Source organism: Maniola jurtina, chromosome 21 (genome assembly GCF_905333055.1).
Source record: "Maniola jurtina chromosome 21, ilManJurt1.1, whole genome shotgun sequence".
Classification (NCBI taxonomy): domain Eukaryota; kingdom Metazoa; phylum Arthropoda; class Insecta; order Lepidoptera; family Nymphalidae; genus Maniola; species Maniola jurtina.
The window spans coordinates 8,852,582-8,880,394 of record NC_060049.1 but is presented as its reverse complement, the minus strand read 5'-3'; the positions used below and the strand labels follow the sequence as shown (position 1 = coordinate 8,880,394).

The window sequence follows — 27,813 nt, the reverse complement described above, 5'->3', positions numbered from 1 at the left end:
TCTGACTGAGGCTAGAAGTTAACTAACGTTCCGTAAATAGGCCACTCGGAAAGTTTGTATGTGTGTGTGTGTGTGTGTGTGTATGTTTGTTACTCCTTCACGCTAAAACTACTGGACGGATTGGGCTGAAATTTAGAATAGAGATAGATTATACTCTGGATTAGCACATAGGTTACTTTTTATCTCGGAAAATCATAGAGTTCCCACGGGATTTTTAAAAAACTACATCCACGCGAACGAAGTTGCGGGCATCAGCTAGTCACTAATACTACAAGATAAGGCAAATGGTTATTGGCATTGGCTTGTGTTAAGTATAATAATAATAACGCTAAGTTTCTACTAGCGTTCTGGATACACCCTGTATAGATAGTAGGCATCTTTTATGGTTGTAACCTCTCTACATGATTCCCAATTAGCAAGCGCCATTATAGAAGTTCTCGAGTGATATCAACGTGGTGTAATTGGCTTTCAGGCGTTGTTGGCGACTTGTCCGTGTTCCTGCACCTTTGTACGCTCCACGAAGAGCTACTTACACCGTTGCAAATGTCGTACAACTATCCAAATCGATTAACTTCCGGTTTTAATATCCAATTCGTCTCTAATCTGTCGATAATAATTTACTTAGCAACGTTGTTATTTATCAAAACATACTAGACTAGGTTTTTTTACCCGACTGCGGCAAAGCTAAAAGGAAGGGTTATGATTTTAGCAGTCTATGTATGTACGTATATGTGTATGTCAATACCCAATTCGTCTCTAATCTGTCGATAATAATTTACTTAGCAACGTTGTTATTTATCAAAACACACTAGACTAGCTTTTTACCAATAGCAACGTTGCTAGATAAAGTATCGACAGATTAAAGATTGAATATTGAAGCCGGAAGGTAGAAGCCAACATTTTGAATAACGGCTCTAGATTTATAGACCTGTCTATTTAATTTAGTTTAGAGATTGTATAATTCAAAAAAAAAAAAAAATTTATTCAATTAAACTTTTACAAGTGCTTTTGAATCGTCAAAATAATCTACCACTGGTTCGGAATGCCGTTCCTACCGAGAAGAACTAGCAAGAATCCGTTGTGAACAATCTAGAAACCTCGAATAAGCCAGATTGTCCATTTAGCGTCTTGTTTTTAGGGTTCCCTTCCTGAACAACGGGACCCTATTACTGCCTCCGCTATCCGATAGACGGACCTCTATCGTGTGTTGTATCTCGTGAAACTTAACAAGTAGAAAGTTGAAATTTCACAAAACGAAACTTAACAAATGTAAATTAAAAATTTATAACACCCCCCCGACAAGTGAAGGTTGCAATAACTAGAAAAGAGCTGATAAATTTCAAACGGCGGAATCAATTTTCTTGGATTCTAGCTAAGAACACTCTTGATCAAGGCACCTTTCAAACAAAAAGAACTAAATGGAAATCGGTTCATTAGTTTAGGAGCTACGATGCTACAGACAGATACACAGATACACACGTCAAACTTATAACATCCCTCTTTTTGGATCGGGGGTTAAAAATAACAATGTTTTATTCCTTGTACGATGGTACGGAGCCCTACGTGTGCAAATCCGCCTCGCACTTGACGATTTTTATTTTTTTAGTATGTTCTATGCCTAAAACATATTTATTGTATTTACCTGTATTTAAAATGTAACCATGAAGTATGCGTGCAATCAAATACAATTTTCAGTTAAATAAAAGAAATCGATTGCAGTATGCAATTAACCTTAAGGGAAAAAAAAGTATAAAACCACTAGCACCAATTTAAAATTATAAGAAGTTTGCCAGTTGACAAGATGTACAAACATACGAGTTTATTTGTTTTATTCATCATGGTGAGTTTTAAATTGAAGTGAGCCTTGAGTATTTTTTTACATAAAGAAAACTCGTTTAACAGGGCTCTCTTCGTCACTCGTTTCATACAATCGTAGCTCCAATTTCATTTGAATATTAAGCAACCAAAGTCCATGTTTGCAGACATATTCTAGAAACTAATATCTATGTCTGTGGTTTTCCAGATTTCTGTTAAAATATTCGGTTTCAAAGTTACGCGGTTTTAAAAAATTTCATACAAATCTTTGAGCCCCTGTAATTTTAAAACTACATATTTTTAGAAAAATCTAAAACACCACAGACACAGATATTAGTTTCTAGAATATGTCTGCAAAATTTCATGGACTTTGGTTGCTTAATATTCAAATGAAATTGGAACTACGATTGTATGAAAACAGGTGACGGAGAGAGCCCTGTTAAGAAGTTATCAAATGTTTTTTTTTTATATGGAGTAATTATATAAGAACTAGTCACTATTGGTTCTTATTCTTCTCGCGTGGGTTCCTCGATTTTGAGGATCGTGCCCTCGAGATATTCTTCACGATGTTGCGTTATTTTACCCTCTAGGAAACCGTACGGAAGGCATTGCAAAAGGGCTTCTCCTGACCGCTACTCATATCTGGTCGGACCAACGTCTCGGGCTTCGTCCGCGGGGTCTCTTTCCACCAATCTTGTCAGTGATCAACAGTTTTTAAAGCAATTGTGGTGCTTTTTTAAGCATTTACCAAATGAAAAAAATCTCTTGTTTTAAGGAAAACATCGTGAGGACTACATGCCTGAGAGTTCTTCATAGTGTTCTCAAAGTCGTGTGACGTCTACTAAACCGCACTTGGCCTATGGACTATGGCCTTCTCATCATTCTTGTCGCGTATCATCAGATTTCTTCTCCAATTTTAATATACCTTCGAGTCAATCTAGGCATCTTCTAGGCAAGCGCGCTCCATCTTAGGCTAAACATCATTTGCGAGCAAGTCTGATTGCATCCAAGCAACTAGTTTATAAATTTTAAAATAGCTGTGAAGTTTTTGATTCCTATTTAATTTGTTTGTATAAAATGGCACGATTGTTGTTTCAGATAATTTCCTTAGGTCATTCACGAAGTGCAGTTGAGAAGAATTCTGGTGAAGGTAAGTAGCTCTAGGTATTATGTGTAGTATACGGTGCTGTGTTAGCCTAGTGGCTAGGGCATCCGCCTCCTAATTGGAGGTCGAGGGTTTGATCCCTCAAATTAAAAAAAAACTAAATTAAAATCGGTTGATTCGTTTAGGAGCATCGTAGATGCCACAGACAGATACACACGTCAAACTTATAACACCCGTCTTTTTGGGTCGGGGGTTAAAAATGCGCAATGAATTGAAATATTCTTTACGGATACCTACACAGATACACACGTCAAAATTATAACACTTCTTTTGCCCTTCTTTTTCTTTAACAGGTCTTTTTGGGTCGGGGGTTAATAAACACGTGGATGATAGTGCCATTGGCGCAATTAGAATGCCATAAGCCTACTCTGCCGTTTTAGTTTACAAATTGTGAAAAACTTAATTTTTGAATATCGCAGGCAGAACCGTCGCTTGCCCCTTAATTGTTGCCCCAACCCAAAAAGAGGGGTGTTATAAGTTTGACGTGTGTATCTGTCTGTGGCATCGTAGCTTCTAAAAGAGTGAACCAATTTAAATTCAGTTTATTTTGTTTGAAAGGTGGCTTGACCGAGAGTGGTCCTAGCTATAATCAAAGAAAATCGGTTTAGCCGTTTGAAAGTTATCAGCTATTTTCTAGTTTTCTTATAGAGTTTTTTGTGTCAGGGTTTTTTTTTTATTTTGAGTTATGACTTACAGTTGGCAATTGGCGGATGGGATGCGAGGGCGAATATGTAAATACACGGTTACAGATAAAATTCATTTAATCTTTATTTTTTTAGATACATCATGCGAACCATATACGGAATTCTATGATGGATGCAACTCTTGTGTTTGTTCAGAGGACGGCCACAGTATTTGCCTTAAAATGGGTTGTTTCGATAGTAAGAATTTTTCCCTTACCAAGCACTAGACGATGCCGGTGACTTCACCCGCGGGGATTCGGGTTCTTTAAAAATCCCGTGGGAACTCTTTGATTTTCCGGGCTAAAAAGTTGCCCATTTCAATTTCCGGGATGCAAGCTACCTCTGTACCAAATTTTATATAAATTGGTTAAACGAATGGGCCTTTAAGAATCCCATGGGAACTCTTTGATATTCCGGGATAAAAAGTAGCCTATGTCCGTCCCCGGGATGTAAGCTAACTCTGTATTAAGTTTCATCAAAATCGGTTAAACTGTTGGGCCGCAAAAAGCTAGCAGACAGACACACTTTCACATTTATATTATTAGTATTGATTGTAAGGCACCTACTATACAATCAAGTTCAAGTCGGTGTTCAATCCCGGTTACCTCAAACCTGTAATAACGCTGTAACTTTTCGGAGTTATGTGCGTTTTAAATATTTAAATACCACTTGTTTTAACGGTGAAGAAAAAATCGTGAGGAAACCTTCATGCTTGAGAGTTTTCCATAATGTTTTCAAAGGTGCGTGAAGTCTGCCAATTTGCAAATGACCAGCATGGCGGACTTTGACCTTAACCTTTCCCATTATGTTAGACTCATGCTAAGGGCTGGCGATGGGTTAGTAATAAGGATGATGGTGATACAGTAAAATCGCTATCGCTAAGAAAATTTATACAAAAAACTTCCAACGAAACCGACAGATATCAAGTAAAGATCAGTTTTATCAGCAAAGGTTTTAACAAAACATTTTTTTTTTTCAGGTCCGCCAGAATCAATAAATTAATCGATCTATGGATAGAAAATCATAACTACATAAAGTTAATAGTTTGATCATTTCAGTTATGGCGCCAACTGTAACACCATTCAAATTATAATTTCAGATAATAATCATATTCTATCAAATTGGGTAATAAATAAAAAATAATATTTATCTTAAAGTGTCAACTTAATTCCTCTGGTTTATACCTTTGAAATATTATTTACATTTAAGTTAAGGTTAAGTTTAACTTATAGTTAAGGCTAAGTTTTTCATTCATTTCTTTCATGGAACTAAAATATTTTCTCACGTTAAAAAAAAAGTCTTATTATGTGTCCAAATCTAAGCTATCTTAGCTGTTATTAATTTAAACCGGTACAACCAAGCGTTCAAATTTATAATGTTACTATTTGAATTAATCACAAATTATCTATTAAATAACCTACTAGAAAATATACTGAAGAAAAAGTACAGGAACCTGAGTAAGTAAAGGAAATTTTGATTAGTTTATCTTTCGCTTACGCTCGCGTGTATCTGGATCTGATTTTAGGTGATAGAAATATTCAACTAAATTATGCTTAGGTATCATCTAAATAATTTAGTGGTTTTTGAATTATGTAGACACAAACAAACTACTAAAGATGTATGCAAATGAATTTTAGCATAATTACACGGTATACTAGCGTAAAATAGCTATCGATAATAAAAAACAATTTATTTCTAATTTCACCTTATCGAAATGTAAAAGGCAACAATATTCTCTTTAGTCGTGGTGAGTGTTATAATGGATTTTAACCAGTATAGCGACCTAATCTGAAAGTGCATGGCAGGTTAATTAAACCTATAACATCTAAATATGTCAAAAGAAAAGCTGACTGACTGACTGACTGATCTATAAACGCACAGCTCAAATTACGGGACGGATCGGGCTGGGCATACATTATATACATACTACAACGTTAATACAAATACTACGTTAATACAAATTATTATCGACAGATTAGAGACGAATTGGGTATTAAAACTGGAAGTTAATCGATTCCGATAGTTGTACGACATTTGCATCGGTGTCAAAGACCTTACACTTACTAACTAGACTGTGTACCAAAAATTTTTGTTAGGCTAAAATGAGATCTATTACATTATCTTAGGGTAGCTATTTCCATTATGATCGGTAGCTATCTAAAAGCGGTCCTGGTGAGAAGGCTTCCGGGGGTAGTGTGTCCTTGTCTGACGTCTTGCCAGCTCAACTAATTTATTGGGTTTGGTAGTAATGGTAGAAAATTTTATATTTAGCATTTTTATGATTTACCAAAATGAACAATCCATAAACTTTGAGACTCAATTTTATTATTTCTACAGTTTATATGAATAATAATTATCTCGTTGTATTTAGAAAATAATCCATTAAAACTGAGTAAAAGTAGTACTTAAATGTTTGGGACTGGTAATACTAAATGCAATATGGTGGTTTGTTTACTTGGTTGTTTGGTTGATTTTCGTACTTCGATTTGCGATTGTGTACATTTTCATAATAAACCTGTTTGTTTTCATGAAAAATGGTGAATTCAAGTTGTGTGACAGGGTGCAATAATGAGTCTTATCCTGGTAGCAGCTTTTCTTTCCACAGGTAAGTAAAAACAACAATCATATTCTTTAGGTTAACCATGAATTATGTGGATCAAAGATTTTTCTAGTTTCGAAGAAGTAGGCAGATACGTCCCGACTGACTTAAATTGGAGATTTATACTAATAACCTACTATTATAATAAAAATAAATCTCCGAAATGTTTGTACGCGCATAGCTTCCGATCGACGGCACCAAATTGGATATTTCATTTTATTGTGTTTGTTAGTATCAGGAGTTGGTTTTATAAAAAATATTATTCGAGATTCCCGGGCGAAGCTGGGTCGGGCAGCTATTTTTAATATAACTAGAAAAATCTTAGTTCGAAGTTGGAAATACTGTCCGACGAACGGCGAAGCTCTTGACTTGCCCTCTATTGGGTCCTAAACATAGCTGGTGTAATGTGGGTGATATTCACCTCTGCATACACCTTTGGGTAGGTACCTACCTAACAAGTTTACACTATGTTATGTTAACTTAAGTTGACTCGAAGTTTTGTTAGTAACAGAAACTTAATCTATGTTAGTCATTATATTTCTTGTATTGTAGGTTTCCGAAGAATGAAAATCAGAAATTGAAGTGGGGAAATGCAGTGCCTGGAAAAATCTCAAAATCGTCTGTTGTTTGCAGTGCGCATTTTAAATGTGACGACTTTATTCCTGGTTATATTAGGAAAATGCAATGTATAAAAACAAATCATTAAATAATTATTGCAATTTAAGTCTTTTTTTTCGTCTAGAATATGCATAACGTTCATTTGACATATCAATCATTTAATAATAATATTATGTAGCTTTTTTGTACTGACTCAATACGGAGTGAAAAGTTAGTAAGGTTGTTGTCAAATTAACGGTAACTATGTCAGATGATGCCTATTTTACAGAGAAGAAAAAAGTACTTCTGACCCTTATGAGTACGCAGTAAGCTCGACCGAAGTTGCCGGCGCACGTGGGTAACGGTGTACCCTGCTTGCTATTTCACCTAACCTAATATTGTGTGAGAAACAGATAGACTCAGTGTAGCGAGTACATGCGTACATAATATTTTCAGTTATTTAGGAGTTTAGTAAAAGACGAAATGTCATTTTTCTGCATCTAGTTAAAAGTCGGAGTATACAAAACAATATGTCCTGTGTTCTGTTTTATCATGGTCACCTAATTAGAAAGGGACACACTACCAACGGGAGCCCTCTCATGCGGACCGGCTTTTTCGCCATGGTGCACAGTCTAGTTAGAAGTGTAAGGTCTTTGATCGGTGTAAGTAGCTCTTCGTGGAGCGTACAAAGGTGCAGGAACACGGACAAGTCGCCAACAATGCCTGAAAGCCAATTACACCACGTTGATACCACTCGAGAACTTCTATAATGGCGCTTGCTAATTGGGAATCATGTAGAGAGGCTACAACCATAACAGATACTAAGTAATAAAAAATTAAACTGATGTAAAAAAAACGAAGAATAAATAAAAAAACCGGCCGGTTTTGCAGCGAAAAGCAATCGCATCGCTATCGCACTGATTGTGCTTGAGACTGGGCCCGATTTATCACGTTTCTTATATCAATAGCGGTAATATCAACTCTGTGACATATTTCACAGCCTTCAGTATCGAAGCTGTGTATAATTTTTCAAGAATTTCAAACTAATTACCCACCGGAGCGGTTGGCAGCCATTACTTAGTTTAAATCAACGGCTATCACTCGCAGAGCGCGCTTTTTTGTTTGCCCACAGTTAATTGGAAATGGCGGACTGGAAATTTGAATAGAATTGGTTATTCTTGCGGAAATAAAAAGTTTAATTAATACTGTCCTTAAATTAACATTTTCATCTGATTGTCTCTTGGTGGTTTACACAGAATTCTAAATGAGATAATAGAAATAAAAATGGCATCACATTTATTAAATAATGCTGCGATCTTCAGTAGCGAAATAGCATGTCGCCTCATTTTTAACCCCCGACCCAAAAAGAGGGGTGTTATAAGTTTGACGTGCATATTTTTGTATCTGTGTATGTCTGTGGCATCGTAGCTCCTAAAGTAATGAACCGATTTTAATTTAGTTTTTTTTTTTTGTTTGAAAGGAGGCTTGATCGAGAGTGTTCTTAGCTATAATCCAAGAAAATTGGTTCTGCCGTTTGAAAGTTATCAGCTCTTTTCTAGTTACTGTAACCTTCACTTGTCGGGGGTGTTATAAATTTTTAATTTACACTTGTAGCAAATAACTTCGATAATGCGAAATTATTATTTAACTAGCTGTACCCGGCATGCGTTGCAATGCCACATAAAGTAAATAAAAGTGACCATCAGAAATTATACAATAGTAGGTAATAGTACCCAATTTGAATAAATGATTTGACTTTGAGTGTGTCTGTCTATGCTCTGTCTAATCTCAGAAACGCTTAACTATTACACTATTACACCCGGTTTTCACCAATGCAATAGATAGATTGATCTTGTAACTTGATCAAACAATATTTATAGAATGAATCGGAGAAAATCCAGCAATCTGAATGCTGCACCAACCTTTATTAAAACAATGTACTGTTACATAAGGTATTGTATTAATCTGTGCATATTGTCTATAGTTATATCCTAATGTCAACGTCTTGTCATCTGTCACTTGTCACTGTGCTGTCTTGTTATAATGTCTGTGTCATGTGAATGAATAAAGTCGAATCCAAAAGCATCCATCTTTTATTATACTATACCAATGAAATATGTACTTTGAAATTTAGTGACTTAGTTGCTTTATATATTTGTTTGTTGTCTTTGGAATATCTCAAAATATTGTTTGTATTTACATGCCCATATGCCCATATTATATTCGCTTTGTGCTAAAGAAGCTTTCGTAAGTATTTTGTTCGTACATAAGCAAAGCTGATTATCTCACTCGTGCGAAAGCCTTTGATTTAAGCCCAAAATAACTACCCTTTGTATTACTCCTCCTCCATTATCGATGTTCGCAAGGATTTCATAATAAAATATTTCGTTTCTTTCGCTAATCCCTTGTTACAATATTATTGCCAACTCTTTTGGAAAAACGATTGATGTTCCAAATTATTCTATATCCAACTTCTGATTCACTGAAGGTAAACAATTGTTTTGAGTGGTGATGGCCTAGTGGTTCAGACATCGGCATCTTGTTCAGGAGGTCGGAGGCTCGATCCCCAGCATGCAGCTCGAACTTTGGCGGTTCACTACTGAGCACTAAGCTTACCTACTAGAGACTATCACTTTCATTCGAGGCTGCATCGCGACTTCTTTGCAACTGTATCGCTACTGTCTTGCCTGTACTTTCGTTGTCAGGTCGTGACATCAGGGCTCTGCCCGAATCAGCGCTGCAGTTAAGCTAATACTGCAGAATTATGCTGACGCAGAGCCCCTTTAGCTCACGCATAAAAATATTCTATTAAAGTTCATTAAGTTTAGTTGTAATTTTGAAGTCTTAACATCAATTTTATTTCATTTATTTATTGTGTTATATTTTGTGTGTTAAATAAACTTTTATTCATTTATTTATTTAGTGTGTTGTCAAAAGTCCCAATGGGCAAAATCCTTATGTTGTGCTATTAATATAGCTAGTAATCTCTTTGATAACAATCTAGATTAAGTCAACGCCAGTCCAGTTAAGGCTTGAGAGTGCAGGGTTAGTGCAAACACTCTAAAAGCTCTGAGGCTTGGAGTTTCTGCTAGACTTTAATTTATTACTAGCCGATGCCCGCGACTTCGCCCGCGTGGATTTAGGTTTTTCGATATCCCGTGGGAACTCTTTGATTTTCCGGGATAAAAAGTAGCCTATGTGCTAATCCAGGATATTATCTATCTCCATTCCAAATTTCAGCCAAATCCGTCTCGTAGTTTTTACGTGAAGGAGTAACAAACTTACACACACACACACACACACACACACACACACACATACAAACTTTCGCCTTTATAATATTAGTGTGAAGTGTGATTATTTGCGGAGATTCGACTTAAGCCCTACTCAAACTAAAGTACCTATAGTCCGCGACAGGTCGAGATGGCAATCGAGGTATGAGGCGGGGGGAAGCCCGGGTTAGCTTCAAACTTTTGGCGACTTAACTCCATAACTCCTAATGAACCGATTTTCACAATTTGTTTTACTAAGTTTGGTGAAGATTTTATGAACAAATCGATCGCGATCAGTATTTAATAGCTTATTAGAAAGTAGTCTCTTTACATAGCATGTAGTATACAATAAGTACATTTTGATTTCTTCCTTATTAGTAACAGGTTTGATTTCAATTAAAAAAAAATATGCGAACAAATTAATTCTCAGTGCAATTCAATACGGGTTTCATTGTATTCAGAACATTTCACGAGGAATGTTTATAAGTAGGTAGATTCTATTAGGTATATAACACGTATTTCATGCCCATATTTTGTCTATGGGATAGGTAGACTCCCCGTGCGAAGCTGAAACGGGTCAAGTAGTAGATAATAACTTACCCAACTATAAAACTTTTGATAAACAAAAACTATTGGACCGATAACTTGCTTGTTTGGCCTTACAGTGCTCCCGTGAGACCCATGCTCGTATATGCGCTCTACAACCATACATTTACCGTCCCAAAACACATAATAAAGAAATCTGCACTTTATATAAATAAAGATAAGGTTGGAATTTATTTACAGAGTGAATTTCGGTAGTGAATAAAGCTGGTTTCAAATATAATGGAGGTGCAACGTAATGCCAGTATAAAGCTATTATAAAGCCTGGGTAACACCTTTTGAGTTATTGATTACCATTTGGGGCACGGCCCGTACGGACAACGCTGCAATTTCTTATAGGTAACAAATAATGTTTATGGAGCTATTACTCATTGATGCAGCCCGGGATAGGCTAAATGCTGAGTTATTATATTCTTGGACCGAACTTTACGAGGAATCTAAAAGAGAGATATAAATTTGTAGTTATTTTTCCTTGGAACGTGCTATACGTAGGTAGGTCCATCTTGTTTTATTTATTTTTATCCTAGGCTAGATTACAAAGCCGTGATAGCCAAGTGGTTAACAGGTCCGCCTCCTATTCAATCGAAGACTACCCTTTATCATCATCATTATCAACAACCAATAGAAGTTCCAGAGTTCCTTTGAGTTTTTAAAAAACCTAAGGCCAAGTAGAGTAAATACCTAAGTAGGTAGGTAAGTATAATATAAAGAAAACCATCTATACGCCTTTCAAATTTCTAGACCCAGCAGCTTTAGATATTTAATTCAGTTTCTTTTTTTATATGTATAACTTATGTAAAAACAAGATATAAAGTACAGAATGGGTACAGGTATAAATAAAACATTGTAGGTACGAAAAGCTAGAAAATAAATTCGAACATTCATGTTAGCACAAGAAACGCCTGACGTAAGTGTTCTATTTTACGTCCTTTACATACAAAAGACCTGCCGCCCGGCTCAATTTATGCCTCAGGCATGAAAGGAGCAAGACTTTTTTTTGAAAAAACCTTTTCTTATTTACCTGCTATGATATTATCACCATTAACAATCTCCCTGTTCCCGTATTCCAGAGAGTAAGTCGCAGCTCCTACACTATATTTGAGGAACAATTTGCTTCCCGAATATATTTTTCGCGTGGAAGTTTCCTCTCTGAAGACCAAGCCTGTTTATTAAATCAACCAAATATTAACTTTATTCCTTAAGTATTAGAGTTCAATTTGTTATGTATGAGGAATGTTAGAAGTAGGTGTGTTATATGCTTAGAAGTGAGAAATTTCATTTGAGACGATTTCGCGATTTCGCGCCTCTCCTTAGGGACCGCCCGCTGATTTATCCTTGAGTTATTCTTTTTTCTTTGAAAGGCATTCTAGCATTTTTATATTCATACATTTAGTATACCAATAAAATCTTATGTAGCAAAAATTGTAGACTAAAAACACGCTATGAAAGAATAAAATTAATTCAAGGACAAGGACAGGACTAGGACATCTAAACAAATCTTGTCGAGGCTACGAATAACTTCGTAGCGTTGAGGATTTTAAACGAAGATTTTTATCAAAAATTGAGCCTCGATAGCTCAACGGTTGAGGAGCGGACTGAATTCCGAAAGGTCGGCGGTTCAAACCCCACCCGTTGCACTATTGTCGTACCAACACCTGGCACAAGCTTAGGGCTAGCTAGCAAGGGAGTATTAGTCATGATTAGCATGGCTAATATTCTTTAAAAAAAAATTTAGCGGTGTAGCCTAGTGGCTAAAACATCGGCCTCCTAAGTCCTAGTCGGAAGTTTGACCCCGAGCTCGCGCCTAAGTATAAGTTTTCAGTTATCAGTGGAGTCAATGAAGCCGTAAAACAGCCAATCTTCGAAAGTCCTCAAAAACGATTGTTATATTATTTTAGGATTATTGATTATATTATTAGGATTATTTTTATTTTAGTACTCACTTAATAATTGAGATGTCTGCTTCAAATGATTTTTGATTTAAAATAGTATATCGGAGCTGTTTCTAAGGACTTCCGAGGAAAAGGTTTCATTGACTCCACTATAAGTGGGTTTTAAGCATTTAAATATCACTTGTTTTACCGTTGAAAGATAATCGTGAGGGAACCTAGATTTTTAATTTCTAAACTAGCGCTTAGCTGCAATCAGACCTGCTAGCTAGTTTGGTAAAGAGGTAGCTTGCATGCAGAAAACTGACATAGACAACTTTTTATCCCGGAAGAGTTCCTACGGGATTTTAACAAACCTAATTTAACGCGAGTGAAACTGCGGGCATTACCTAGTAAAGAATATTTTACTTTATTTTACTTTTAAAGTGAGTTCAAAGTTTAGTGCAGAGCAGGAATTAGTGGTTATGCGATGGTTGCGAATTGCGATGCACCGACATGCTTGCCGTAAGGCGATTAGCGCAGCTTCGATCCGGGATGAGTGCGCGATAAGCTTATTATCGACAAAGCAACAAGGATTGTGATTTTGTCATCTATTTAATACATTATTGGTCTATTGGGTCAGATGTACAAAGAAAGCAAGCACTGAGAGGTATAACAAGTGTAAATTAAAATTTTGTAACACCCCCGACAAGTGAAGGTCACAGTAACTAGAAAAGAGCTGATAACTTTCAAACAGCTGAACCGATTTTCTTGGATTATAGCTAACACTCTCGATCGTCACCTTTCAAACAAAAAAAAAACTAAATTAAAATCGGGTTATTAGTTTAGGAGCTACAATGCCATAGACAGAATTTGACGTGTGTATCTGTTTACACACGTCAAATTTATAACACCCCTCTTTTTGGGTCGGGGGTTAATAAATATTCAGAATGCTGTAGGGGCTGTCGAGAGACTGTGGTTAGACTGTAGTTCACAGAGGCCAGGACTGATAGCTTTCATGCCATTACCCGATGATTATAATAAAGATGATCTCACTCCTACAGCGCCTTCGTAACAGTAACGGTATTCTGGGTGCAATAAGCAATAGGCTGCCCAATAACGAAACGGTAGCTGTGGCCACCGGGCGACTAAAGTTGCCACAGTAGACAAGGAACCAAAAGTTTATTTTGCTATAATCCGCCAAACCAAAGAAATCTGTATTGTGCAACATGCAGCATGCGACATGCACCGCCCGCCCTCCCACTGATAAACATGCAGGAAAAGTCACCCACCAAGCAAGCCATACGGACCACCACCACGCAGCACCACACAAATCCCAACACCACTCGACGCACGTTTCGCCCCGACACCGCATCCCAAGGAGATGTAGGCCTTACAATGCCTAATTGTGACAAATTCTATACTACATTTGCCACAGTAGACTACTTCATTTATTTACTTTTACTAACTAACATTTCTAACATGATTTATGAGGAATTATTGTTACTAATACACCAAAGTATATGGACTTTCAGTCTGAAATATAATATTATTTATTTATTTTATCATACATACCAATAAACGGTGATAGCTCAGTAGCTAATACGTTAGCAGGCTTCTTATTCGGGATGTCGGGGTTCGATCCCAGGCACGCGTCTTTAATTCTCCGACCTCCTCCTCCTCCCTCCTCCTCCTCGTCCTCGTGACTCTTCATAATGTTCGCATAGTGTGAATTATGCTAATCCACACTTCGCCAGGGTGATGGACTCAAACCCTTCCCATCTGGGAGGAGACGACGAGAACATGCGTAGTAGATCTCCATAATGAACACGTTTATAAATTTTCACGCTGACTTCAGCGGTCCCATGGTGTAATGGTTAGCACTTTGGACTCTGAATCCAACGATCCGAGTTCAAATCTCGGTGGGACCTGACTTTTTTTATTTTGTTTTTTTTTTTTTGCTCTGAAACTGTCTTTCATACAGTAATTTAATAATCTCTGATAATATTTTAATCATTTTGTCGAATTACAATGTAATTGCTATTTAATTTAGGTCGGCGTTTGGTGTTTCTACTTTTATGCTTATGTAAACTTGGATCTTCAAATGTAAAAGTCGGTTAAGTGCAAGTCGGACTCACAGACGAAGGGCCCCGTATCATAGCACAAGAAATCACACTTTTTAATTTCTTTTAAAATATTCATGGCGGCCGTTTCTAAATTATTATTATTATTATTTGTTGATAATATGGAAATACATATTCTGTGAAAATTTCAACTCTACCTATTATGGTTTACGAGATACAGCCCATTGACAAAAGACGTATGGACAGACGGTCGGACGGATGGACGGGCGGAGGTTTGGTAATAGGGTTCCATTGGCACCCTCTGGGTACGGAACCCTAAAAACAAAATAAGAGACAGGAGACCTAAAACATTACGTGACGATTAAACCATCGTAGATTAGGTACATATTCACTTTCGAGAGCTAACTTTTCATCAAATAAAAATAAAAACCTGCCAACTGTACTCACCTAAATAAAAGAAAGGAAATAATTTTTATTGTGAGAAGTAAATTGGCCATAGCTCAGCTGGCTCAGGTAGATACTTGGAAGTGAAGTGCTCAGTCGTATTGAAAAATAGGTTTTAAAATAGTGAGCTAAGTTAAAAGTTTGGCCACAGTGTTGGCGGGAAGCGTTAAGTGTTGCCAATCGCTTTCCAAGAAATTGCACTATAGAAACTAACCTCGCAAATGCACTAGCTATTGCTTATCATATTAAAAAATCGTTCAAGTGGTAGGAAGGGTTCCGTACCATCATACGAGAAATAACGCTTTTTAAATTTTAACAGCGGCCATTTTGAAATCCTTATTGTTTTTTGTTATAGCAACGATAGAAATACGTATTTTGCGAAAAACTCAACTCTCTACATATAACGCTTCACGAGATATAGCCCGCTGACAAACAGACGGACCGACGACGTAGGGTCGGACTGATGGTTGGAACCCTTCAGATACGGAACCTTGAAAATTAAATTTGGATGAATAATAGCCAATGCAATTTGGAAATTAATGTTACTCTCCTTAAAATTTCATTCTCTATCCCTATTCCCTGTCATAATATAAACATGATAATGACAGTGACAGGATAAATAAGAAAACATCGCTGTAGTGCTGCCTAAAAATTATGCAATACAAGTGTAAATTGAAAATTTATAACACCCCCGACAAGTAAATTTTACATTAACTAGAAAAGAGCTGGTAAAATCAAATGGCTGATCCGATTTTCTTGAACTATAGCTAAGAACACTCTAGATCAAGCCACCTTTCAAACAAAAAAAAACACTAAATAAAAATCGGTTCATTAGTTTAGGAGCTACGATGCCACAGACAGATACACAGATACACACGTCAAACTTAAAATAAGGGTTAAAAATAAAAGACAAATCGCCATCACTATAGCCGCACCTTTAATACAGCGATTTAGTTAGCTACGGAGAAAGAATAGGTACAGTTCTTTGCATTTTTATTGGACATTTACTCAGCATTCAAATCCATAGATTTGAATAATTCCATTTCCACTAGAAAATACAGGGTGTATTTTCCGCTACCAACCGGAATATTGTCCTTAATTTGTATTTCTGAATTATTCCTGAATAAAAGGCTAGTTTTTTGGATTAGTACTTATAAAAAGAAACCTACTGTACCTGCACTAGGTGACTCCCGTGACTCGTCCCTATGGATACTTGGTAGGTATTTTAAAAATCCCGTGGGAACTTGTCTGGTATAACAAGTGTAAATTAATTTATAACACCCCCGACAAGTGAATGTTACAGTAACTAGAAAAGAGCTGATAACTTTCAAACGGCTGAACCGATTTTCTTGGATTATAGCTACTCGTAAGAACTCTCTCGATCAAGCCACCTTTCAAACAAAAAAAAAACTAAATTAAAATCGGTTCATTAATTTAGGAGCTACGGAAGCCACAGACAGATACACAGATACACACGTCAAACTTATAACACCCCTCTTTTTGGGTCGGGGGTTAAAAAGTATATAATTTTCGTGATTAGCCAAGTAAATTAAAATCAACAAAAAAAAAAAGTAGCCCGTAGGTCTCCGGAATGCAAACTACTCGTATCACTGTACCCGTCAAAATCGGTTGAACGGATGAACCTTTGAAAGTCCCGTAGAACTGTGAATAAAAAGTAGGTACCTTATTTCTATTCCCAGGATGCAAGTTGTCTTTGTACGAAATTTCGCCAAAATCGGTAAGGCGGATGGACTATGAAATGGTAATAGACAGACAGACATACTTTCGCATTTAGTCAAAACCCATACTTATTATCATCATGAGTGGATCAAAAACCTCCTGAAACTAGTGCTGCAAATATGCATGAGCTGCCGTAATCACTTAACATTAGGTGACCCGCATGCTCGTTTGCTCGCTATTTGTAGATACGTACATAAAAAACTGTCTGATTTTTATTTTGATATGTAAAAAAATCTCATGTAGGTTTTCCTCCATATAAACAAACCAGTTATAAAAACTTGTTGCTGTACTGAAATTTTGAAAAAAAAATCAGGGACTTCTCTCTTGACCTCAAAAGCTATCAACCTTGTCGAGATCTGCAAAGCTGTACTAAGCCTACAGTTCCCAGCTTCCACTACAAATCTGATTGCGAATAAAATGATAAAAACGGCAATTTCGCTAAGTGCTTTCGTGCCCGAGTCAGAAATCAGCCCAGGATATTAGATATTGCACAGGCTTGACTGGTTTATTCCACTTGGATCAAGTCGGGTAATATCGTCTTCGTCCCTGGCAGAGCGGTCGTGGTCATCACGAAGTGACATTTTTGGGGGCAGATGTTATACGCCTCACGAGCATGCTCGGGTAATATCACCCATGAGGAAAGCTTTAATACGTTGCCTAGTAAGTTTTAAGAGATATTGTAGACTTCTTCTCAGGCCGAGGCGCGTTGGGCACCCTTGTAACTTTAATTTTATTACGTAATTAATTACCACTCAATTATTATCGTACAAATTCAACAATTGGTCTTTAGCTTGATTGGTTGATCACTTTGTTGTCTGTCTGTATGTCTGTCAAGAAACCTATAGAGTACTTCCCGTTGTCCTAGAATCTTGAAATTTGGCAGGTAGGTAGGTCTTATAGCACTAGTACAGGAATAAATCTGAAAACCGCGAATTTGTAGTTACATCATTTAAAAAAATTAAAATGTGTTTCAATTTTCAAAGTAAGATAAAGAACTATATACCAAGTGGGGTATCATATTATTATGAAAGGGCTTTACCTGTACATTCTAAAACAGTTTTTTATTTATTTTTATGTATACTTAATAGTTTTTGATTTATCGTGCAAAATGTTGGAAAAAATACTCGAGTACGGAACCTTCAGTGCGCGAGTCTGACTCGCACTTGGCCGGTTTTTTTAAAATTCCAAGCATTTTGAATTATTAAAAAAAGTGTAAAATATTACTACCGGTGATCAAAGTGGAATAAACTGCTCGACTTTTATTTCTTCGCCGCTTTTATCTTGTTTTAACTTAAGTACCTACCTTCAGAGTACAAAATATGCTCAAAATATAAACCTCTGAGGAAATCTCTGAGAAATGGGATCTTTCGGGGTACAATTCTAGGCTGAATCAACTTGAAGCCTAAAATATGATCCGTACTATTATATTATAAATGCAAAAGTGTGTCGTTCTGTTTGAAAGCTTTTCACGATCCATCTACAGAGATAGACTGCATCTCGTATAAGCTACTATTTACCCTGGTGAATCGAAACTTTTCCTTGGGATTTTCAAAAATCAAAAATCCACGCAAATGAAGTCGCGGGTATCATTTAGAGCATATCACTACCCTTATTATAAATGCGAAAGAGTTTGTTTGTTGGTTTATTGGTTTCTTGGTTTGTCCTTCAATCTCGCCGCTACGGAGGAACGGATCGGGGTGATTTTTGCATGGATTTTTATTTCGGAAAATCAAAGAGTTTCCGTGGGATTATAATAACCAAAATCCACGCAGACAAAGTCGCGGGCATCAGCTAGTAATTATTTAAACCACCCAAAACCCGCTTGTAGGTAGGTTACCTATTATTTTTGGGACTTCAATAAAAATTTTAATTAACGCAGCCTCCCAGATAAGAAAATGATGAAATATTCATTCCGAGCCTTAATCATCGCAATGAAGTTGGAAATTGACTTTTTTGAGAGGAGTCGGAAGCCTTAATTTATGGACCCCAATGGCGATATTGAAAAAGCTTTTGCTGAGTGCCCTTGAAATCTGACGAGAGCTGTGAATGACCTTTGAGTTTAGGAGACCTTTTGGGACAATTTAGTCAAAAATTGATCTAAGAACTTTGAAAGCTTTGTTTAGTATTTGCCCCTGGGGTGGTGAGGATTGGTTTTTGGAATGGAAGAATATTTTTTTGCTGTATTACTTGATCTAGCCTCCCACCGCAAAAGTGCGAACGTTGCGAAACAATAATATATAATTTATGGTCGTTTTCCCTTCCGATACCTATCCGTTTTTAACCCCTGACCCAAAAAGAGGGGTGTTATAAGTTTGACGTGTGTATATATGTATCTGTGTATCTATTTGTGGCATCGTAGCTCCTAAACGAATGAACCGTTTTTAATTTAGTTTTTATTCTTTGAAAGATGGCTTGATCGAGAATATTCTTAGTTATAGTCGAAGAAAATCGGTTCAACCGTTTGAAAGTTATCAGCTCTTATCGAGTTTTCTTATTAGAGGTTTTTGTGATCATTCAGTCACCTTTTCCTTTTATATATTTAGATTAGGTACCTATTAAAACATATTATTCAACTGCTTCTACGACGTAGGCCTCTCCCAAACTCGAAATTACTTCATACAGTCCGAAGATAAAAATAACCTAAACCTAAATATGGTACATTATCTAATGTAGATCCAGCCCAAGCCTGCATCATAACTTACCAGCACTGGGGACCGCAAAAGCACCGTAAATCTATTAAAACTTTAGAACAAACTTAGAATTTCCATTTAAAAGTGGTTAACTTTGTTTTAAAAACAACTACTTAGCTAAGAAAAATAACTCGATAAATGCTAAAGTCTAGATTAAAAAAACACTCTAAAACGATACAAGGAAGGAGGAACCTATTTCTTTTTAATACGGTCCTTTGAGTGAAAAGAAAAACGAACGCTTGTTTACAAAGTACTTAGAGTCCTCTGCCAGTTTATGCGAGAGCATTGGCTCGCAATAATGAGTTGTTTTTTCTCACAGACTTCAGAAAAATATAGATAAAATACCTCTACCACACTACAAGGAGGTCGTGTAAGAGCGAGATGACTTGATGCAATCATTACTTTTACCTGTGCTTTTACTGATGATTTTGAAATAATGATTCAATTATGTTTTGAAATTAATAATAATATAATAGTTGATATTGTGATAACATTGATAAAAAATCTAGTACCTAACAGTTAAACTTAAGAATAATTTTGGCATGCCCAATGTGATTTGTATGGCGGATTGTAGTTGTTAACACTTAATAACACTGCGTAACACCATCATTGTACCTGCAATCGTGCAAATTAAATGATTAGTAGTTGTATTTGTTAACCCCCGACTCAAAAAGAGTGTATGTGTACTCAGTATCTGTGTATCTGTCTGTGGCATCGTAGCTCCTAAACTAATGAACCGATTTTAATTTAGTTTTCTGTTTGAAAGGTGGCTTGATCGAGAGTCTTAGCTATAATCCAAGAAAATCGGTTCAGCCGTTTGAAAGTTATCAGCTTTTTTCTAGTTACTGTAACCTTCTCTTGTCGGGGGTGTTATAAATTTTTAATTTACACTTGTATGGACTGACTGCTTCAAGTTGCGAATGAGCGAAATTCTGAACAATCTTCCTTTCATTGTGAAACGTGAGATTGCTCAAAGAGTCTAATTTCAACCACTTCCAATGCTCGACTGCAGTTAAATTGTCAATAGCTCTAACAGTCAATTTTCCACTGCTGTTGACTACTCGAGCTGTCCGTGTATGGAACATCATATAGCCGGTGCAGTGCCAACTGCCAATGCATTGAAAACTTCAGACATTATATAGTTTACACTACTCAGTGTGGCTAATTCTATTGTACAGAGTCTCTAAACTAAATTAGTATCTTTTCCTGCTTTTCTTTTCATAACACTTACTCTCTGTGGAAAAGATCCGCATTAGATTTATATCTGTCAGTTAAGTTTACTTTAGAGATAGTGCTGTGTTGTATGTTGTTAACGCAACGCTATGACGTGCACACAATTGGATTCAATTTTACTAACAACTTTTTTCGCGAGGGATCCGTCTATTATTTTTCATCCAGTCTGTACATTTTTTTTTAAATAATAAAACTGTATACAATTTTAAACCGAATGCGCCGTTTGGAAATATTGATAAAAAATTAAAACTGTTAACGAATTTTGTCTACTTTTTTATGGAGTTACTTTAGCGGAAACCTTTTTGTCTATGCGGTTTTTTTAATGTAATTTCTATTCGGTTTTATTACGCCTGTATCCATCTGCTCTATTTAAAAAATCTTGTTCAAATACAAATAAATATAAAATTGAAGTGTATGTTTGTGATTTAGAAATACCTTTCTGCCCCTTATTTAGTCCACATGGTTATTTGTACCTACTTTATGAAAACCCGAGTGCCATTTTTTTGTAAGTTTGAATAGTAAAAAATATGTAAAAAAATTAAATATAATATAGCAAAAATAACCGTTCACGGTCCAAGGTCTAGTAATAAACTGAAATGTTTTCTGCAAAACGAGGCCTTTTTATATAAATAGGATCAAAAAGCAACGCAACCCTCAAAGAAGAGACGTTACACGTACGACTTACCAAAGTATAGGGAAGTGTTGTGTGACCATTGGGTCTAAGAAATATGGTTACACAGGTTACACTGAATATATTATATTCATTGGTACCCGTTATACTTCGACGGTCGCAATATTTGTTACTGTATTTATCGTGCACTTGCTCACACGGGTAATAATTTCTATTCAATAGTGGAAGTGAATGAATCAGCAAGAATGTGAATCCAGCATTGTAGCAATGGAATATACGTTTCTTAATAGTGATCGTAATCAACTGATAGAGGTTCACCGTTACACATAGATTTCAGCTAAAGACTTCCACACGCCATAATCTTGCGCCCGCCTGAATATAAATGTTAGACTATTGTCATCTATACTTCAAGCATAAGTTACAATTTCACATAGAGGGGAAAAACTGATATAAGTAATGTTTAACACCCATTCATACTAATATTATAAATCCGAAAGTGTGTCTGTCTGTCTGTCTGCCTGCTACCTTTTCACGGTCCAACAGTTTAACCAATACTGATGAAATTTGGTACAGGGTTAGCTTATATCCCGGGGAAGGATATAGGCTACTTTTTATTCCGGAAAATCAAAGATATCCCACGGGATTCCTGAAAAACCCATCGACTTAACCGATTTGTATGAAATTTGGTACCGAGGTAGCTTGCGTCCCTGTCATTGACATAGGCATTTTATCCCGGAAAATCAAACAGTTCCCACTTTAAAAACCTAAATCCACGCGGATGAAGTCGCGGGCATCCTCTAGTAGCTAAATATATTCTTAATTGAAAAAAAAATCAGTTTTTCTCGTATGTAATTTTAGAACTTTTTGTATGAAATTAGAGTGCAATATCTTCTTTCGGCGTACCGCTCGATGAAATAGGGATGTGGAAAAAAGGGACCATGAGAATTTCTGTTAACGACAATATTATACAAAGTTTAAACGAATTTATGCCTTGCTAGTTTATAGTAGAGTTTAAAGTTAAACGTCGTTAAGTTTTAGACGTTTTTGTTAGTACGACGTCTCACTTTCACGCTCTTTGACCGTGGGATCCTCATGCGTGGGAAAAACGGGATATAAAGGGTGTTTATTTTATTGGTAACAAAAAGGTTGGTTTTATACATAAACTGCTTATTAATTCATCGTTTATAATGAAATTAAATAAAACAATTTTTATATCATAAATATTAAATAAGTACATATCTATACAATCCTATTAATATTACAAGTGTGAACCGTACCTTAGAGAAACTTAAGTAATGTTTACTCTGGGACCTGTACACCCTCTAACTACCATAATACTAATATCCATATTAATATTATAAATGCAAAAGTGTGTCTGTCTGTCTGTCTGTCTGCTACCTTTTCACGGCCCAACAGTTTAACCGATTTTGACGAAAGGTACAGGGTTAGCTGATATCCCGGGGACGGACATAGGCTACTTTTTATCCCGGAAAATCAAAGAGTTCCCACGGGATTCCCGAAAACCCGTTCGCTTAACCGAATTGTATGAAATTTGGTACCGAGGTAGCTTGCGTCCCTGTAATTGACACAGGCAACTTTTTATCCCGGAAAATTAAACAGTTCCCACAGGATCTTTAAAAACCTAAATCCACGCGGACGAAGTCGCGGGCATCCTCTAGTATACCTATATCCCTCCGAAGCCTCGATTCGAAGCTAACGTTCAGCTGATTACTTATAAAGAGAATGAGAATGAACTATGGTTTAACTCTATTTAACCCCCGACCCATAAAGAGGGGTGTTATAAGTTTGACGTGTGTATCTGTGTATCTGTCTGTGGCACCGTAGCGCCTAACTAATGAACGTTTGACGAAATTTTTTGACGTGACAACGTCTTATAATTCGATAGAGCTGGCTGCACGCACGAAAAAACATGACTCATGCGGCGTTACCTCGCTCTGAGGCGTTCCATGTAAGGCTTGAAGTGCAAGCGAGAGCGCGGAACGAGCGACAAAGAAGCACAATCGGCCTTTGTTGTCACGTTCAACTATCGTCAGTAAACCGACTTTACAGACAACCAATTTTTTTGTTTGAAAGGTGGCTTGATCGAGAATGTTCTTAGCTATAATCCAAGAAAATCGGTTCATCCGTTTGAAAGTTATCAGCTCTTTTCTTGTTACTGTAACCTTCACTTGTCGGGGGTGTTATAAATTTTTAATTTACACTTGTTATAAGTTTTTGATATTCAATCGCTACCTCCCTAAGTAAATCATTTTAGAGTAAAATTTTGGAACACCCTATACAGACTATAAATAGAGGTTGCGGTCAAGGTCGGAACACGGTTCGTGAATTCAATAATTTCTCAAGTGTAATGAATTTTTAATTGAATATTTTTTTATTATAATCCGTCTGATTGGAGACAATTCGTTGCCATTTATAAGTTTAATGGTAAGTATGTATGTATGTATTATACCTTGTATATGATATAATGTATGTATTTTAAGCTTTGGTAGTTATTATAAGATGATTCATCTGTCGCTTGAAAAAAGTGTGAAAAATTTCGCACGTTTTTTACAGTAAACAACATGTCAACGTGAACCATTCACATTCACAAACATGTCAAGCTTTCGTGGCCTTGTAATTGATGAAATTGATGTGCCAAAACGAACGTACCTACACTGTGGTTACATTATAGCTCTTTTTTTCATAAAAAATGAAGTTCAAATTCCTTTAAAATAGGTGTAAAATAAATGAAAATACCAACTTAGGATTTTCAGTCCTAAACACTTTATGCGTAAAAGTATAAAATTCAAATTCGTTTGAGATTAAATACAATTAAGTTTGCTAAACGTGGTTAGATAACTATGGACTTGGAATTCTCATAGGGAAAAATTTCTTGTGGGAACCGTAGTGGGAACGAACATTTTTGGTGGGAATTCTCTACATTGCGGGGTAGACGCGTGCCGCCGGTTATTAGGCACTGGGGCGATTAAATGCGGTTCAAATATTCTGTGTGACTGTGAGAGAAGGGTGTTTAGGGCTTTGTTCTTGTGTTTTGGTTTTGTAAGTCTTTATAACGTTCCTTCCTTTTTAATTGTTTGAGAAGAAAAAGCGGGAGGGATTTGAGTTCAAGTTACGCTAACTTTTCTGGTACGATGTTTCGTAGAAACCTGTTTTTTTTTAAATTATATAAACTAGCGCTTAGCTGCAATCAGACCCGCTAGCAAGTGATGATGCAGCCTAAGATGGAGCGCGCTTGCCTAGAAGTTGCCTATTCACTCTTGACTTGAAGGAAAACTGATGCCGGAAGGGCGTTCCATATCCTAGCGGTTCGGATTAAGAAAGAGGAAGCAAATCGTTTCGTACGTGTTCGAGGAATTTCAACTACGTATGGATGCAGACCTTGACGATGCCTGTGTGCCTAGTGGGAGATTTTTAACCTATTCGATCGCGTAAAAGTTAACTGCGTTTTGTATAGAATTGAAACAGCGCCATCTTCTTGTCACTAGATGGCGCTGTTTCAATTCTATACAAAACGCAGTTAACTTTTACGCGATCGAATAGGTTAAAAATCTCCCACTAGGCACACTGGTCTACGAAGGTTAGGTTTTCAGAGCTTTCAGATTGGCCCGCTTTCGCAATTTGCATTTCTTCAAGCAAACGTAGATTGGCTTTCCTTTGAATACCTACTAACCAATGAAACTCAATGTTTGATATGTTCTAGAAACTAAAATCTGTGGCTATGGTTTCCCAGATTACCGTAAAAATAACTACGTATTTTAAAACTTACATTCACGGGTTTAAAGATTTGTATGTAAATTCTTGAGACAGTGAAACATTGAAACTGAATATTATTTTATCGGAAATCTGGAAAAAACCGACATATCTACTTAGATATTAGTTTCTAAAATGTTTCTACATCTTGAGTTTGAGTGGTTCATTTGAAACAATCAAACTCAATATTGTCGGCCAAACTAGGTTTGTTTGGAGCTCACTACTAAGAAACCTTTCTTAGGCTGAAATCCATAGAGCGCACTTTGTTTAGACTTAAGTTTTAGTTAAAACGAGACAGATTTATGCCAGCGATATAGCAACTATCTCGTTCTAGTGCGCTTCAACCTTATTGTTAAATACCTATATATGCTGAAAATATTAATTTCAAAAGTGTAACATCAGACGTATCTACATATATCTATTAGGTACCTACTTACTTAGATAAAAAAAAATTTCACACCTCACATACAAATCATACCTAAGTTCTTTATATCTCGAACGCGGAACTTTTATCAAATTCCATGTCAGAAGGTGTGGGAAACGTGTTTTTTTGCGCGCCTGAGGTCAGCCAAGGACGCCCTTTTCCCATGCTCCGTGAGTTCCGATGAGAACGTGTCATGGGAACACCATAGTGTGAGAAATTTGTGTCAGGATACTTTTATATGTCCGGTGATATCAGCGCATTGTGTTATTTTAATAAAGTACTATGAATATTTATACCTACTAATATTATGTATCTATTTTGGAAATAAAGTTTACTTATCAAAAAAATGTTTTATAAAGATGCTCTTATTTATTATCATACTTTTCTCGAAGACCGTAAAAAAATTGTTTTACAATTATTTTAAATGAGTAGATCTGGAGTTGATACGTTAATTACGCTTTTTTTTCTTTATTTATTTAGAAGTTTTTAAACACAGATTACGCTTATGTACCCGTAACTACTTAATATTAAACTCTCACTGTCGAATCCATACTAATATTATAAAAGCGAAAGTGTGTCTGTCTGTCTGTCTGTCTGTCTGTCTGCTACTTTTTATCCTGGAAAATCAAAGGGTTCCTGCGGGATTTAAAAAACCGAAATCCAGGCGGGCGAAGCGGCGGGCATCCTCTAGTAAGAAATAATGATGCAAATAATATATCCAAAAATTCGTAGATATTATATATCTACACAGGCTTAAAAAAGTTAGGTATGGTTAACAAAACCCTAAAATTAAAACATTATATCTTAGAGTGCTAATCAGTGTAATAAAATAAAACAGAATAAATAAAACTATAGTTATTATAATAACTTATAATCACCCATGAGTAATCTCTTAAAAACCGTTAATACTTAAATAATACCTACTTATTGGCACGCGCCTGTATAACAAGGGTACTTTATATCCCACGGCACCCTTTATCCATCAAAGTGTCCATGTGAACCGATTGAGCTGTTAAATATTAAGTTGTTGGTGAAAAAACCGGCCAAGTGCTAGTCAAACTCGCGCACTGAGGGTTCCATACTCGGGTATTTTTTCCAACATTTTGCATGATAAATCAAAAACTATTATACATAAAAATAAATCTGTTTTATGATGTACAGGTATATGATACCCCACTTGGTATAGTTATCTTATTTTGAAAATTGAAACACATTTTTTTTTAATAATGTAACCACAAATTCGCGGTTTTCAGATTTATTCCTGTACATGTGCCATAAGACCTACCTAGCTGCCAAATTTGATGAAGACAGACAGACAACAAAGTGATCCTAGAAGGGTTCCGTTTTTCCTTTTGAGGTACGGAACCCTAAAAACTGGGAGTTTGCCTTCGTTTGAATAACGAATCGTGTAGTGACAAAATATGGTGTCGGTTTCAGAAAAATTAGGGATCCCGAGAATTTTTGTCGGTTTAGTTCACATGAGAAATGGTCTGTGCGTGTGGGAAAAAATTTTGGTGAGAACATTTTTTTTTACACTGGTATCCATATCACTTGCTTTAACGGTGAAGGAAGACATCGTGAGGAAACAACAAGGCAAAGGTAAAAAAGAACGGTGATAGCCTAGTAACTATAAGACTTCAGCTTCCTATTCGGATGGTATGGGGTTCGATCCCGGCCTTTCTAACTCATCTCTCACCTCAGATTTTTTGAAGTTGTGTGTTTTAAGCAATTAAAGTGCTCAGTAGTGGGTCGGCGATGGGTTAAGATGATGACCCCTAATCGCAATCGGAATCTTTCTTTGCGGCATCGTGGAACGCTAAATCCATCGATGTATTGCTAAATTGCATGGGGCACATATTTGCCGATAGAGTAGTTAATAGCCATGGTCAGAGGTGGCCCCCAGACCAGATTAGAGTCAATTATTTTGAAATAATATAGATTTCTATATTACCCCCGTTTGGAATCGAACCTGGGAACTTCTCCTTCTCCCCACTGCGCTCACTACTGCACTGATCGTCAGTAAAGTTCGGTAATGTATTCACCTTTTTAATCCCCGACCCAAAAAGAGGGGTGTTATAAGTTTGACGTGTGTATCTGTCTGTGGCATCGTAGCTCCTAAACTAATGAACTGATTTTAATTTAGTTTCTTTTTGTATTAAAGGTGGCTTAATCGAGAGTGTTTTTAGCTATAATC

The 27,813-nt window shown here is 36.4% G+C and overlaps 2 long non-coding RNA genes and 1 other non-coding gene across 3 annotated transcripts; all 3 read left to right on the top strand.

Moving 5' to 3' along the window:
• Positions 1-1,713: 1,713 nt before the first annotated feature.
• On the top strand, positions 1,714-4,818 carry LOC123876431. The gene is made up of 4 exons (XR_006798352.1): positions 1,714-1,840; positions 2,914-2,965; positions 3,760-3,861; positions 4,643-4,818. It is a non-coding gene; the product is annotated as an uncharacterized LOC123876431 (long non-coding RNA).
• A 1,196-nt stretch (positions 4,819-6,014) lies between these two features.
• On the top strand, positions 6,015-6,981 carry LOC123876432. Its single transcript, XR_006798353.1, has 2 exons — positions 6,015-6,268; positions 6,815-6,981. It is a non-coding gene; the product is annotated as an uncharacterized LOC123876432 (long non-coding RNA).
• Positions 6,982-14,461: 7,480 nt separating this feature from the next.
• On the top strand, positions 14,462-14,533 carry Trnaq-cug. Its single transcript has one exon. It is a non-coding gene; the product is annotated as a tRNA-Gln (tRNA).
• Positions 14,534-27,813: the final 13,280 nt, after the last annotated feature.